Here is a 16,867-nt window from a genome sequence, read left to right as displayed (position 1 = left end):
TTAGTTGGTGCAAAGCAACACACTAACAAGTAAACTTGGTAAGAGTTATGACTCACATCCATTGGCTTTCCTCCCCCTTCATAAGACATGGCTGATTGTGGGGAGGAATGTTGCCTTCTACCACAATCAAGACAAGCACAACGTGCTATGTGCCAAATTCATATTGCTATGTGCAAATTTAAAATTGCACTAAATGCAAATTGAGTGAACCTAAGGAAGGGCACATTCCTTGGTCTTATAACTTCTAGGGGGAAAATAAGCAACTTCAAAGGCATAGGTAAATCTTGCATTTAGCAAACTCAAGGAAGGGCACATTCATTGGTCTTATAATTTCTTTCCTTTCTTTGGCCTTATAATGTCTAAGGGAAAAAATGAACATCACTTCCAATTCCTTGGTCTTATAACTTGTTGCCCTTTTCTTTGGTCCTACAATTTCTAGGGGAAATGATGGTCTTTTAATTTCTTGCCCTTCTTTGGTTTTAAAATTCTAGGGGGAAATTTGAATATCAATTCAAAGGTAAAACTTATGGCACAATTAGTGTGTAAGAAAAATACAATCTACGATTCCGATTGTAGTGTGGCTGCTGGGATTCGAGCCCAGGTCTCCACGGCCACAACGTGGAATTCTAACCACTAAACTACAGCCACCCGATGAAAGAAGATTTAGATCTAACTAACTTTATTACAATATTAAAAAAATTGAATAATACTATTTTTCCTCATACGTATAGGCGGCGGACCACGGCACAGTAGACAGCTTGTGAATGGCGTTCGCTCTACCGTGAAAGATTATAGGTAGCAGTTCCACGCTGCTGGGCTGGAGCCAGACTGGGAGAGAGGAGTGCAACCCCACCGCGTTTACTTCTACCTGCGCTTGTCGACGTCTGAAGTCTGAATTTCCATCTCCGAAATCCATGGGAGTTGCGTAGAGAGATGGGACAACTGAAGAAATGCACGCATAATACGGGTAGGCGTGTGTGCACGCGGTGTGGCTCAAATAGACCTTGGATTACACACACACACACACACAAATGGATGCAACTTAGAGAGTTTTCTATAGTCAACATAACAATTTTGACAACTTAGGATGATATCCAATAGGGGCTCAAATGAACATGCTTTCAGATCATCAATAGGAGTGCTCATTACTTTATAAAACGCCTCCACGACCAATACTACTAAGTTCAAGGGGTCAATCTACATAGTTCATGAAGAAGTTTCCTAATGAAGATGATATCCATGGATGATTTTCTTTAGAGCCTACAATTTCTAACATTAACAGGGAGGTGCTTTTGGTAATGTGTAGGATTGTGGCACGAGTCATAGACTCATCATATGCATTGCTACATTTGAGAATTCTACCCATTTTATGCCCATTGCAATATATTAAAGGCACTCCTAATGCTTGATTTGTGACTCATTTGAGATAAAGGACATGATCAAGTTTATTGATTGGTTTATGGTTTGGTCACTTAGACCAAGCAACTTTTAAGTATTGATTGGTTCATGGTTTGGTCAAATTTAGACCATTTAAGTAGCTCCAAAGTTCCTCCAAAATTTGGTAGACACCATTGGGATATATCTTTGCAACATTACTTGCCACTTTTTACTACTCCTTTCGTACTACAAAGTTGTATATTCATGTAAAGGTGAGTATCATTAAAGTTGAGAATATCCACATAAAGAATTCTAACACTTCCGAAAAAATCACAATATTGCTTAAAAATACATCATTAATTCTTTCTAATCCAATGTAAAAACACTTTGATATGGAATCTTCTAATTGGAAATCTATCCAAATATATTTATTTTCAACAAAATTTATATAAAACCATAATGTATACAGAGATTGATCTCATTTTCATTTTTTATCTCTTAAATATCAATTTCAATGCTTCCCCAAGTCTTGAACCATGAAACTTAAAAAAGAGTTATTGAATCTTGAAAGGCACACCCAATTTTATGGAGTTGAGAACTCCAAGAGTCTCCTACCACTTTCACATGTTCATTGCCTCAATTCTGTACTTAGGTTTGTATGTGTGTGTGTGTGTGTGTGTGTGTGTGTGTGTGTGTGTGTGTGTGTGTGTGTGTGTGTGTGTGTGTGTGTGTGTGTGTGTGTGGAGAGAGAGAGAGAGAGAGAGAGAGAGAGAGAGACCTACATAAATAGATGAAACTTCGAAAGTTTTATTATAGTCAACACAACAATTTTGACAAGGATGATAGGCATATATAATCCAAGATGGATTGGAATGAACATGCTTTTAGATCGTTGGCCCAAGTGCTCATTACTTTATAGATCACCTACATGTCCACTGCTACTAAGGTCAATGAGGTCGATCTATGTATTTCATGAAGAAGATTCCTGATGGAGACAAAATCCATGGATGATTGTCTTTAGTGCCTACAACTTCTAATTAGATTAGGCCCTTCAATCCTCCTTTCCTAATAGTCAATTTATGAGAAACATAAAGTAGAGAGAGAGAGAGAGAGAGAGAGAGAGAGAGAGAGAGAGAGAGAGAGAGAGAGAGCACAAAGCTAGAGGCAAAGAAGTTTAGTAAAAGGCAACCTTGATCATACTACAGTTACCCTCGCCCACGTTGCAAAGTTCTAAGGCTTATGAGTATTAAGTCCTCCTTGATTCAAATTTTGGCAATTGTTAAAGTTCTCTTCAATTTTATAGCCTACATAAAAAAGTTGTAACAAAGTACATATCATTTAGTTGCAACAAATTAAAATTTGTTAGCACATTTCATACTTGCACAAAAGAGCAAGATGGCGAGTAGGACCCAAACACACTCAATGTGCATATTTCCCTCTATGTAATGGGTGCTTCTTATATGAAAACAAAATATCTCCAATAAGCTTTAGGATGGTTGACTTCCCACCACACATGACTACATAATAAGATATGGGTCCCATGTTGTTGAGTTAAACATTCCTAAGATATCATGTAACCCTAGGTGTTCCATTTATTAAAACAACCTTCTCTTCCTCACCAATCTTAAGCCAAGAGGTCATAATATCTTATCATTCATAAACAATACTAGTGTTCCACGTGAATGAAATGCTAGGCTGCTTCGCTGCCTCGAAGCATCGAGTTGCTCAACAACCCATTTCTCATCTTTCTCTCTCCTCTTTTTCCTCTCTGTTTTTAATTTCTAAATTTACTCCTCTCTCTCTCTCCAAATTCCCTATGTCTAATTCTCTCTCTCTTTCTCTCTCTCTCTGCCTTCTATTTTAGTTTATTTTTTCTCCTCTCTTGGTTCTCTCACTCTCTCTCTCCTCTTTTTTCCTTTTCTTCTTCTTCTTCTTCTCTCTCTCTCTCCTTTTTTTTCTCTCTCTCTCTCTCTTTTCTTCTTCTTCTTCTTCTCTCTCTCTCTCCTTTTTTTTCTCTCTCTCTCTCTCTTTTCTTCTTCTTCTTCTTCTTTCACTTTCCTTCCCCCCCAGTCTCTTTTAAAGTATGTAAATTTTATCTTTTCCATATATATAATTATCTCTTTATGTTTATATTCTCTCTATTTTTCTTCTCTCTCTCTCCTTTTATTTTCTCTCTCTCTCTCTCTCTCTCTCTCTCTCTCCGCCTCTTTTCTTCTCTACTTTCTCCTAATTTTCCTTTTTTTCTTCTCTCCCTCTCTCTCTTTTAAATTTTAAATTTTTCTTCTCTCCCTCTCTCTCTTTTGAATTTTATCTTCTCTCTCTCTCTCTCTCTCTCTCTCTCTCTCTCTCTCTCTCTCTCTCAAAATATATTTACAATTTAAAAAAATTCTTTTTTCTCTTTTTTCCCATCTCTCTTCCTCTTTCTTCTTCTTATTCTTCTTCTCTCTCCCCCCTCTCCTCTCTTTTCCTTCTCTCTCCTCTTTTTTCCTTTTTTTTCTTGTTCTCTTTATTTTAAATTTTATCTTTTCTCTCTCTATAATTCTCTCTTTGTGTTCAAATTCTCTCTCTTTTTCTTCTTATTTTCTCTTTGCCTCTCTCCCCCTTTTTTCTCTCCCCTCTCTCCTCTCTATTGCTTTTTTCTTTTCCTCTCTCTCTCTCTCTCTCAAATTTTATGTTTTCTCTCTCTATAATTATCTTTCTCTCTGTTCCCCCTCTCTCTCCCTCCCTCTCCTCTTCTTTCTTTTTTGCTCTTTGTATATTTCTCTAACTCTCTCTCTCTCCTTATTTTAATTAAAAAAAGTTTAATCTAACAGAGAGGGAGAGAGAGAAAGAGAGAAAATCTAGGCCCTAAACACGAGAGAGAGGGGGGGAGGGAGAGGCTTTAAGAAAATGAGAGATCACACGTGAGAAAGAGGGGAGGGGAGGGGGTTTTGATTGAAAAAGGGGATAGGTTCGAGAAGCCCTCTGAGGTTTGGGGCTTTCCGAACCTATAACAAAAATAATATAGTATTTTTCCATGTATATAATTCTCTCTTTATGTTTATATTCTCTCTCTTCTTCTCCTCTTTCTCTCTCTTTCTCTCTCCCCTCTCTCTCTCTCTCTCCCTCTCTCTCTGTCCCCTTTTCTTCTCCGCTCCTTTCTCCTAATTTTTCTTTTTTTCTTCTCTCTCTCTCTCTCTCTTTTAAATTTTATCTTTTTATTCTCTCCCTCTCCCTCTTTTAGATTTTATATATTCTCTCTCTCTCTCTCTAAAAATATCTAAATTTAAAAAAGACTTTTCTCTTTTCTCTTTTTCCCCATCTCTCTTCATCTTTTTCTATGTCTTCTTCTTCTTATTCTTCTTCTCTCTCCTCTCTCTCTCTCCCCCTCTCCTCTCTTTTCCTTCTCTCTCCTCTTTCTTTCTTTTTTCCTTCTTTTCTCTTTAATTTTTTTCTTTTCTCTTTCTTTTAAATTTTATTTTTCCTCTCTATAATTCTCTCTTTGTGTTCAAATTCTCTCTCTTCTTCTTCTTATTTTCTCTCTTTCCTTTTCTTCTCTTTGTCGCTCTCCCCCCTCTCTCCTCTCTTTTCCTTTTTTATTTTCCTCTCTCTCTTAAATTTTATATTTTCTCTCTCTATTCTCCCTCTCCCTCCCTCCCTCCCTCCCCTCTTCTTTCTTTTTGGCACATTGTATATATATATATATCTCTCTCTCTCCTTATTTTAATTAAAAAGAAAGTTTAAATTAAAAATTTTAATCTAACTGAGAGAGAGAGAGAGAGAGAGAGAGAGAGAGAGAGAGAGAACCTAGGCCCTACACATGAGAGAGAGAGAGAGGGAGGGGGAGAAGACAAAATTTTAATTTAAAAAAGACTATTCTCATTCCTCTTTCCCCCCTCTCTACGTTTTCTTCTTTTTATCCTTCTTCTCCTTCTCCTTCTTCTTCTTCTTCTTCTTCTTCTTCTTCTTCTTCTTCTCTCTCTCTCTCTCTCTCTCTCTCTCTCTCTCTCTCTCTCTCTCTCTCAAAGTGTGTGAAAAACTATGTTCAAAAAATTTTAAATTAAAAAATATTTTAAAAATATTTAATTAAAAAGAAAATTTTAAATTAAAAATTTTAATCTAAGAGAGAGAGAGAGAGAGAAAAATGATTTTGAAAGAAGTTTGATTTAATTAAAGGAGAGAGATAGAGAGAGAAAACCTAGGTCCTACACATGAGAGAGAGGGGGGGGAGGGGGGGAATTTAATTAAAAAAGGGAAGGGGAAAATAAAGAGAGAGATTATAAGTGAGAGAGAGGGAAGGGGGTTTTAACTTAAATAAGTGGGGAGGGGGGGGGAGGGGGGTTTAATGGAAAAAGGGAGGGGAAAGAGAAAATGAGAGATTACACGTGAGAAAGAGGGGAGGGGAGGGGGTTTTGATTGAAAAAGGGAGGCTTGGAAAAGGAGGTAGGTTTGGGAAGCCCTCTGGAGGTTCGAGGCTTTCCGAACCTATAGCGAAAATAATATAGTAGTAAGAAGATATGGGTCCCATGTTGTTGAGTTAAACATTCCTAAGATGTCGTGTAACCCTAGGTGTTCCATTTATTAAAACATCCTTCTCTTCCTCACCAATCTTAAGCTAAGAGGTCATAATATCTTATCATTCATAAACAATAAACATGGTTATCAATGTGTAACTTGAAGCAAGGCTAGGAATACCAAGTTTGTTTATGAGCCACCTCTCTCTCTCTCTCTCTCTCTCTCTCTCTCTCTCTCCAATAATCGTGGTTATCAATATGTGATTTTTAAGTCAAGGCTAGGAATCCCAAGCTTGTTATGAGCAGTTATAAACCAGACCACACTGGTTTTTGTAAGAAGCCAAGGAGTAACAAAGTTTCTCATCCACAGATGGCAATATGAGGGCAACAAATGGGCGGAGGCATGCACGTCCGATGCAATCCACCTGTAAAAGGACGGAATAATCATGGACTGTGAGGGAAACAAGCTGTACCACAATCAAAGGGGTAGAAGTAGGTGCCATTCAGACTATAGCAAAAAACCCACACACACAAAACTAGGAAGACAAAGAGAAAACCTGCAAAACCCACAAACAAAACCTCCACTGAGACCATTGATAGGAAATAGTCTGAGGACCAAACTGACTGAACCAAACCACCCCAAACAAACCACATCCTACGAAAAATTCAACATGACCTATGCACATATGCAACTAAAAGCTTCATGCTATGCAACAAACATGCACCGGAGACCCCGTATCAAGTACGCAAAATAAAACAAAAATGGCACACATATCATAGCCTAGACATGGACTCAAAAAATCATGATTGAACCAAATATTGTGACTAAAAATAGAATAAACACCATATGGACCAAGGTCATATTAATAATCCCAAATCCCATGTAACGTTCAGCATCCTACAGTGCGGTGAAGTGGGTGGGTGAAACTAACGACTCATTTTTTATTAGACAATCCATTAAACACAATTCATTATTAAGTTAATCCGTTAATGCATGGTGAGTCGGAAAAGTAGCCCAGCCCCTCTCAGACTTGACACGACTTGACTTGACTTGGTCTCTACTGATGCAGTTCATTGTTACAATTACATGATGTGTGGCGTTTGAGTGCATGCATGTGTGACTTCAGGGGGTTTATTGTAATTACAATTTAATGTGTTTGTAACGCATGTGCGTGTGCACTTGTGAATGGAGTTTAATTTACAAAAATTAAGTGGGTTACAGTGCAAAGGTGTGCGTGCAACAGTGGGGTTCCTTTTATAATTAACATCTGGTTTGTTTTAATTATAAATTTATGATGTGCATTTTGTTAATTGGGTGTGTGCAACAATCAATGGATTTTATTTGTAATTAATGGTGTGTTATGATGCAAGTGAAAGAGGGAAAAAAGAAAGGAACCTGGCAATGTGTGGGTGGACATGCGCAAGGTCGGAGACCATGTCCTCCAAAATGGAATGTGCAATCCACGCAAATCCACAAAAATGGACAAAAGGTCGACTAACAATAGTCGTCCTGTTGGATTTTTTTTAAAAAAAAACGAAAACTAACTAACACCTTGACTAAACAAAAACAATGATACACATGACCAAAATAAATGAAAAGATGTGGATTGGAATTTGAGTGGGATATTTTGATTTATGTAGTTTTCGTGTTTTTATTTTGTGTTGGTTTTTATTTTTTATTTTTTTATTTTTTTAATAAATAATAAATGAAAATGAGGGTTTGTTTTCGTTTGTTTCGTTGGTTTGATTTGTGTTATTTTTGTGTATTTTGTGTTGTTTTTTTTAAAAAAAATTTCAAAGAATAACCAAGAAACCAATTTGTCCCACTAGGAGGGCTGAAAACCGTTCTATTTCAATGTGATGGAAATGTTTTTATCATGTTTGGGAGTTTCAAAGGATGTGTTTATGATAATTACATTGTCATAAGATTTTTTTCAAAAAAAATATTTTTCAAAAAATACTTTAATAAATTTTTATTCCAAAAAATTTCCAAAATGGAAAAGAAAGTGAATGTGATTTTTTGGATTTTTTTTTAAATTTTCAGGTATTTTTCTGTAATTTTTATCAATTTCCATCATTTTGTGAATAATTTTAGGTAATTTGAAATTTTCAGTAATTAACTAATGACATTTTTCATGAAGAAAAAGTTTTAAACTGTGGAAAAAAGTTTTAATGATTTTTGTAAGTTTTTGGATTTTTTTATATTTTATGTTTTTTTAAAAGAAAATTATGTTGTTTTGTTTGTGGAATTATTTATGAGATTTTAAAAATGAATACCCGGACACACATGTGAACAATGGTATGTGAATAGCAGCAATTACGCACGCCCACGAACGCGTCCAATGCGCATCCTCGCACGTGAACGCCCGCAAAAACCATGGCTCCACGACCATGCACAGGTAACCCGCTAAAAAAAACACGTGGTTGCTACAAGCAAAGAGGGGTGGGGGAAAGGGGGGCTTAAGAGGGGGTATAAGAGGGGGGGCTTGGCAAGGGGTATAGGAAGGGGGGGCTTGGTAGAGGGTATAGGAGGGGGGGCTTGGTAGGGGGTGGGGATAGAGGTGGTGGAGGAGGTGGGGAAGGAGGAGGAGGAGGTGGGTGGTGGAGGAGGAGGAAGGTGGAGTAGGAGGAGGTGGGTGGTGGCGGCGATGGAGAAGGAGGTAGAGGAGGGGGTGGTGAAGGAGGAGGTGGTGGAAGAGAAGAAGGAGGCAGGAGAGAAGGCGGCAACAGAAAGTAGGGTGGTGGTGGAAGAGAAGGCAGTGGTGGGAAGCAGGGCGGTGGCGGGAGAGAAGGAGGCGGGAGACAAGGCGGTGGCGGAAGAGAAGGAGGCAGGGGGCGAGGCGCAGAGAGGAGGGCGAGGGTGGCGGGAGGCAGGGGCGGTGGAGGAAGCACAGGGAGAGGGCGGTGGACGCAGGGAGAGAGGGAAGAGGAAGGCGAGGCGTGAGGAGAAAGGAGACGCAGGGAGGAAGGGGAGGAGGAGGAGAGGGGAGGTGGAGGAGAAAGAAGAAGAAGAAGAAGAAGAAGAAGAGCAGAAGGAGGGAGAGCGATTGGCCGCGAGGGGGGAGGACCAACCGTTTGTTTTTTTTTTAATTTTAAGGTGAAAATTGTTTTTTTTTTTTAATTTCTTTCGTGGGTTTGTTTTTTAATTAAGTTTGTTTATTTGTTTGTTTTTTGGATTGTTTTTTTTGTGGGGAGTTGTTTTTTTGTTTGTTTTTTAAAAAATGAATGTGTTGTTTTTAATTTTGTGTTATTTTGGTGTGTGTGTGTGTGTTTTTTTTTTTTTTTTTTTTTTGGTTTTTTTTGGGTTTTTTTTTTTGTTCATTGTGTTTTTTATTTTTTTGGGTTTTATTATTTGTATTTATATTTGTTTTTTTGAATAAAAAATTAAGTGGTTGTTGTTAATTGTATGGTTGGGTTTGTGTTTTTTTTTGTGTTTTTTGTTTTGTTTTTGTTTTGTGTTTTTTAATGGTTGGAAGGTTGTTTGTTTGTGTTTTTTAATTATTTTTAAATGTTTTTTTTTGTTTTAATTTTAAAATTAAGTTGTGGGTTTGAATTTTGTTTGTTTGTGGTTTTGTTTTGTTTTTTTTAATGGTGGTTTTTAATATTAGTGTTTGTGTGTGTGTATGTGTGTGTGTTTTTTTTTTTGGTGGGTGAATTTCATTGTGTTTGTTGTGAGGATTTGTGTCTTTGTGTAGGATTTTTTTTTTTAAAAGAGGGAAAAATGAAAGAAAAGAAAGGCCCGAAAAAGGGGAGTATGCCCTCGTCCCGTGCGTATGCATGGGTGGGGGGGAAGATTTGCATGGACAGGATGGAACACGATCAGGACGTCGGTACGAAAGGGTGCAAAGGCAACGGGGCGTCTCGAGTCGCGTAAATTCAAAAACGCGCACGTTCACGCACGAGGCAAGGCATGCGGGAACACGACAAAACAAAGAAAAATTAATAACTCACAAACCGTTCGTCGGAACGCAATGCGGTAAGAAGGAAAACTGGGCCGAAAGGCGAGGGGGAGACTGTAAAAAGTACAACGGGGTGTCCGGGATCAAGTCAGGGTAGTCCCATGGGAAAAAAGCAAAAAACAGGCCCGAAAACCCATACGATAACTAATATAAAAAAATCCATTCATCGAAATGAAACATAGGAAAAAGGAAAATTGTGAGAAAAGGCATATTAGACATGCCTATCATGTCAGAAGATAGTTCTGACAGAGATAAGACCCGTTTACACGGAAAAAACCCAAAAATCAACCCCAAAACAGGATGCAGAAATTGATATAAAAAGATCTGGTCAACGAAGGGAAAAATGTCTATGGGAAGGGGATTCACAAGGCTGTCACAACAACACACAGTTCCGAGGGAATTAGGAGGGGTTCTCATGTAAAAAATACAAAAATACACCCGAAAACACATTGAAAAATTAATAACTAAAAATTCGACGGTCGGAATAGGGGGGAGAAAAAAGAAAAAATGGAAGAAAAGGTTGGTTGGACACTGCTGTTAAATTAAACTGGAAGTCTAGTGCAAACAGGGCATGTGCACATGGGAAAAATGTGAAAGTTCTGCATGAAAATGTCCTGACAACCTGCAAAAGTAATAGCGGACCAACCGTGCATTGGAATGACACATAGTAAAAACAAAAAATGTCAAGGGGAAGGTGGTTATCAAGGCTATCATGTTAAATCACGGTTCCGAAGCAATAAAGGCATGTTCACATGGAAAACCGTCTAAATTATGCGAAATGCATCAAAAATTAATATCTCAAGAACTGTGTGTCGAAACACGGGTTGGTAAAAAGGGAAAATGGGCAGGTCAAAGGGAAAAATAGGCTGTAAAGTGGGATTTGGATTCCGGTGAATGTAGGATGCGTTCACATGCAAAACGTCAAAACAAGGGATAAAGGGAATAGTGAAAGAACGACCCCAAGGGTGGGGTAAAGTTAGATGAGTGGGTGGGAAAGGGACCCCATGAGGGTAAAAATAGGTCATGGCATACATGCATGATCAACTGGAGGCATATGCAGGGGGTATGCATATCAGACACGCAGGGACACGTCCCCACACTCAAACTCATAATCAACATTGCAGTAGTGTGCTTATTTCTTGAATGCACATCCTAGTAACATTTCCTTACTGGTATCCTTGGTGTTAGGCAACACTTAAAATATCATTGGTAGACTTTCGGTCTCGACTTTCCCAACAATGATTAGGAAGGCACTCCAAACAAGCTGAGTTTAGGATTAGTAGGCTGCAATTGGGGCTGACCAATGAGGGTCCAACGATCATGTCTAAGAATATTAAAGCCAGCTTCCTCACTCAATGAGTGTATCAAAGACATGTGTCTTATGGCTAGTGATCGATATGCGCAAGTAGATAGGTGTTACTACTTCCTCATCCTCATCCTCTCTCTCCATGATGGTGGTGACTCATACGTTCACAAGTGGTTCTAGCATTGGAGACTCGTGCAGCAGATTTGCTAGAGGGTAGTACTTCTTGAGGCAACTACCATTAAAGAACCCTGTGATCTCTCCCTCTAGAGTCTTGAGCTCTATATTGTTGGTTCGTCGACTAATGTTGCAAACCTTGAAAGGTCCCAATCCTTTGAGCTTCATCTTCTGCTTATGGTCCTTTACAGAGTACAATAGCACTAGGTTGCCCTGCTCGAAGTCATGTTCTTTGACATGTTTGTCAAACCAACTTTTGTACCTTGCCTTCTCGTAGAGATCAATGCATGGGTTACTAGGAGTCGAGTCTTAAATACACATTCGAACTCTACTGGGTGTTCCATCCATGTTGCCTTTCCATCCCATTTCTCTTGGACTACCACTCTCAAGCTTGGGATGATGAACTTTACCGGTAGTATTTCTTCATTGCCATAGGTCAGTTAGAATGGTGTTTGCCCTGCGGCCATCTTATAAGCTATCCTATAGGCCCATAGTGCTACCATGAGCTTATTGTCCTAAATAATTAGTGCATGAGGTGGAGACTACCTTAGTCATCAGGACATTTACTAAGATCTTATTCGTAGATTCTGCCTAATCGTTAGCTTGAGGGTAATATGGTGAGGATTTCCTATGGATGATCAAGAAGGTGGATAGTAAATGGGTAATCACTTCATTAATGAAGTGTGTGCCTTGATCACTAACTAGTTCGATGGGCCAATCGAATAAAGAGATCAACTACTCCCAAAGGAACTTAGATGTGATCTTAGCATCATTCTTCTTGGTGGCCTGAGCTTTAGTCCATTTTGTGAGATAATCCATCGCTATAATTATGTACTTTGCTTATGAGTATTGTGTCACAAGGTAGATTGATCCAATAAAGTCGATTCTCCATTAACAAAGGGTTATTGCACTATTACTAGGGTCAATTCCATATTTTCCTTACGGATGGGGATTTTGGTCCTTTGGCACTCGTCACTATGCTTCACAAACTTTGTTGCATCATAGAAGAGGGTGGGTCACCATAGTTGAGATTGTAGTACTTTGTGTGTTGTAGTGTCTCCATTGAAGTGTCCTCTAGCAATTCCACCATGCGCTTTAGCAAGTACATCATGCACCTCATGCTCACACACAAATCTTTGCAATAACCCATCATGTCCTGGTCTATAGAGCTAGCCATCTATTGATTGATAGGGCTAAACCTTGAGGATAAGGTGCTTTAGCCTAGCCTTCTCTATAGGTCTCTCAAGCAATCCATGCTCTAGGATTTGGACTATGTCATCAGCTCAATACGGTGTCAGATCAGCCTTGAATAGGTCTCTCTCACAGGACATGCTAAAAAGGTGTGCATCTGATAAGTCGTCTACGATGCCATGGTGGGCAGCTTCTCCTGTGGGTATGGCGAACATATGGTCTACCATGTAGTGCTGCTTAACCTTGCATACAAACACAAAGAATTCAAACTCTAGCTAAAGATGTAACCATCTAGCTATGTTTCCTATAGTACAAGATTTGTTTACCAAATAAAGCAAGGCTTGATGGTCAACGAAAAAGGTGAAGGGCATAGCTAAGAGATAACGATGGAACTTCTTCATAGCAAACACCATAGCTAGGCCTTCCGTCTCCATCGTGGAGTATTTCATCTCTATATCTGTGAGTTGTCTTCTAGCAAATCTCATAGGATAATCAAGATTATGTTCACCAGGTTGGCACAAATAGCCCCCACGGCGAACTTTGATGTATCAATGTGCATGTGGAATGTTATGTTCCAATTTGGGGCTAGTAGGATTGATGCAGTTATAAGAGCCTTCTTTAGTTCCTTATAAGCACATTGGCATTCCTTGGTCCACTCAAATACAATCAACAATTTGTAAAGGGGTCTAGCAAATCAATGCATAGTTTAGAATGAATCACCGATAGTACCCTGTGTGTCCGAGGAAAGCATATCACTATAGGTGACACTCAATCTGTGTGCTCAATTTTATAGATGGATCCGACCTTCAACAACTTATCTATCTCCTCCTTAATGGCATGTGCATGCTTCAAATTCATTAGGTATGGACGTTGCTTAACTGGCATTGCATCAGGAGTCATAGGGATGTTATGAGTCACGACCCTCGAATGTACTCCTTTTAGTTCATCTAAGGACCAAGAAAACACATCTATATACTCTTGTAGGAGAGTAATGAGATCAGCGTCCTGCTGCTTAGTCAGGTCCTCGGCTATGAATACGGGTTGAGGCTTTTCACCTTCCCCTGCTAAGTTGACCTCCTTGACCTTAGCGGGCCCTTCTATCAGTTTTCTTGCATGTCCTTGCCTCTTTTCTCCCAACAAGATCACTACCATGTTGCCCTTTTTGCACTTCGTGAAGCACTTTGGTAGAACTTGGGGCTTCCTTTGCTCTTTCCCTTATAACCCCTTTGACTGCCTCCTCTTTTTCTCCTTCAACCACCTACGCCCTAGGTGGACTGGTAGGTCCCCTTTAGTGCATTTGGTCTTAAGTGGTCAAGGTATCTCTCGATCACTCTCAGAGCTCACTTTCGATTCAGAGTTAAACTCACAACCCTTGCTAGAAGAAGGAGATTCCCCTAGTGGTCATAGCTCTGAGGCTAATTCAATTCTAAAGAGTGGTGCAGTACTTGACTGAACTAATCCAACTTGCTCATAGTCTTTATCATGGTATCAGAGCATGACATGCTCTATGACATTGGTCAAATGAAAATGCTATTGTGCGAATGGAATAAGCCCAATTCCTGAAAGCAATCCTCAATGCTTGAAAGATTGGGGGCAAGGTGCAGATGTTGATGCTGATGCTGCTGCGCACAATTTTTCTTTGTGATTAATGCCAGTAGCTTCCTCCTTGCCTTATCAACCACGACGAGCCTCCATCTAGGCGTGAGGCTCTTGAGTTGTATTCATACTAGTCTGTGGCTAATTTTCAACCTCAATCCTATATGATGGAACTCTTTGGTCTTCCGCAACTAGAGAAGCATCTTTGTTCAAGTGAGGATGGGCCACTTTTTAGGGGGAGTGCAGATAGGATGAGCTGCATCCATAATTGTCAAATGTGGCAAGAAGGTATAAGACAACAACAGACTGGTACAACAAATTGGTGATTATCTCATCATTATGCACTATCAAGTTCAATAACCCTTCTCGCAGTCAAAGGTCTCTTGTCATTGGTTTTACAAGGAACTTTTTCTCCATCTCTTCCAATGCTAAGTTAGCAGAACTCTTGTTTATCGAAAATAACCTAGACCTTGCCATATGGATAATAAGTGTCTCGAGACCTGTGTCTCGAGACTTGCCGTTTTTTTCTAGTGTCATTGCTCATCAAGGCACTCCTTTTTGCTGAAGTTGGTTGCCATTGCTGTGGCAGTAGTATTGAGCATTATGTCCAGTTTGCACCATATTCATCGTTGTAAAAACAATGGCAGTAGTAAGATAGTCGCTTCAAAGGACAGGAAATCCCACTCGAGTCCAGGTCTCTATGATGATACACCAGCTTATCAAGAACCTCCATATGCTTTCTATTCGTTAGTTTACCTAGAACCTTCGCCAGCTGTCTAGAAGAGGTTAGATAAGCTAGAAGAGAAGGTCAATCTGTTGAACAAAGCACAATACCTATACGCTTCCAAAGAAGCTTTGCTAGATGCATCTATGGAATGGATAAGGCCATTGGGGATTGTTGAGAGTGAAAAAAGACTGAATTTTAGACAGATTTTTGTTGTTTTTTGAGGTCTAAATGATTGATTCTTGATGGATTTAGAGTGATGTATGGTTGTTAATAGAAGAGTTTGAGAGTGTTTTGCATGATATTGATTATGTTTTGGAAGTTCATGATGATTTTTAGTGAAAATATGAAGCTCTGTGATATTTTGATAGGTTTTGTTGACATTCTGATTGGTTCTGATACCTTTTGTATAACTTATGTTTTGTTCTAATTTTCTTCTGTATGAAGCGTGGATTGATGAATTGATGAAGGTTGAAATCTTTTGGAGGTTTATTGAATAGTTTATAATAGTTTGGAATGGTTTTAGTATGAGTTATGAGGATTTGATGTTCTCTGATGACCTTCTGTAACCTTCTGTAAACCTTCTGTAGAGCCTCTGTATCTGCTCTGTCTCTCCTCTGTATCTGTACTGTTCCTGTTCTGTTCTGTTTTGTAGATCTTCTGTAAGTGTTCTGTAGAATGTATATGTGACTTTGGAAAAGTTTTCTAACTTTTGGAAAGGATGAATCTAAGTTCAAAAGAGCTAAAACAAATGGAAGAAGCAAGTGCTGAAGACTGAAGAGAAGACTGAAGTGACAGTGACAGTAGTGAGCTATGAAGAGACACTATAGTGGCTTTGGTGCCTCTTCGCATCAGACATACCTCTTGGGAGGTGCATCCACGACCTAAGAAGGATTATTGAGAGTCATTATTGAGTATTGTAGTGAGGAGATGATGTACTATTGAGAGAGAGAGAGAGAGAGAGAGAGAGAGAGAGAGAGAGAGAGAGAGAGAGAGAGAGAGAGAGAGAGAGAGAGAGAGAGTTAGAGATAGCCAATTCTATCAAAACAATGTATCTGTCTATGAGAGATTGGGAGAGAAAACTATGAAGACATTGAAGATGAATACTACGTGATTGATTTCCATTAAAAAATTGTGTATTCTTTTATGTTTCTTGTTCTATTGAAGGATTTTATGAAGAAGTTGAAGATTATGGTTAGTTCTATCAAATCCGTGGGAGATATCTACTATGATGCTGCGTGAAGATTTGTTGTTTTCTTTGTATTGGTTATCAAAAGAATGAAATAAAAGTTTGTTGATGTTACATGATAGATTTTCTTGCAGTAGAATCCCCTTTTCCTTGGTGTTCCTCTTGGGGCTCCATGTTTTTGGTGCGCAGCCGGGGAAACTTGCCATCAACAAGCATCAGAAGAGGCTAAAAATGAAAGAAACAGCATTGCCAAGAAGGAAAGAATTCAATGGATGTTTGCAAAGTTCCTTCTTCCACTGAAGAGTTGGATATTCTTATTGCCAAAGCCACTTTCCACAAGAATTTCATCCCACAATGGTGTAAACATATTACCATCATGATGCAAGCTCTATGCGGTGGATTGTTTTCGCTTCCTGTTGAAGCAACAGAAACTTGCATCTTGGTGGCAAACTATTTGGGAACAAACTCAAGGACAGAAGCAGAGAGAATGACTATCCATGGAAGATTTGGTATTCATTGAGAAGTTTCCAGACATCATCAAGTGGGAGATTGTGAAGAAGCTTCAGGAGTCGTGGTCTATGGAGGTTCACGAAAACAAGAAGGAAAAGAGTTGGAATTTGTTCGTGGCTTGGTGCACTGACAATCTTCTGTTCGTCCAATTAGCAACCCACTAGAAGTTGGTAGATAGAGTGCTTTTCACAACATACACTGTTGAAACCATCAGAAGTTGGCATTATTATAATGGCACAACAACGATTGAAGAATAAGTTTTGATACTTTCAAAACGGAATATCTCCCCCTCTATAGTGGTTTGAAAGCCGAATTCAGAGATGTTGAAAAGAAGCAAGTAGAAGAGAT

At 39.0% G+C, this 16,867-nt stretch overlaps 1 non-coding gene across 1 annotated transcript; it reads right to left on the bottom strand.

The window, feature by feature from the left end:
- Positions 1 to 576: 576 nt before the first annotated feature.
- TRNAH-GUG (transfer RNA histidin (anticodon GUG)) lies at positions 577 to 648 on the bottom strand. The gene has a single exon. It is a non-coding gene; the product is annotated as a tRNA-His (tRNA).
- Positions 649 to 16,867: the final 16,219 nt, after the last annotated feature.

Source organism: Lygodium microphyllum, chromosome 20 (genome assembly GCF_053477565.2).
Source record: "Lygodium microphyllum isolate KBCC chromosome 20, Lygodium_microphyllum_v1.1.10, whole genome shotgun sequence".
Taxonomy (NCBI): Eukaryota; Viridiplantae; Streptophyta; class Polypodiopsida; order Schizaeales; family Lygodiaceae; genus Lygodium; species Lygodium microphyllum.
The sequence above is the reverse complement of the archived record's forward strand: the minus strand, read 5'-3'. Positions and strand labels throughout refer to the sequence as shown.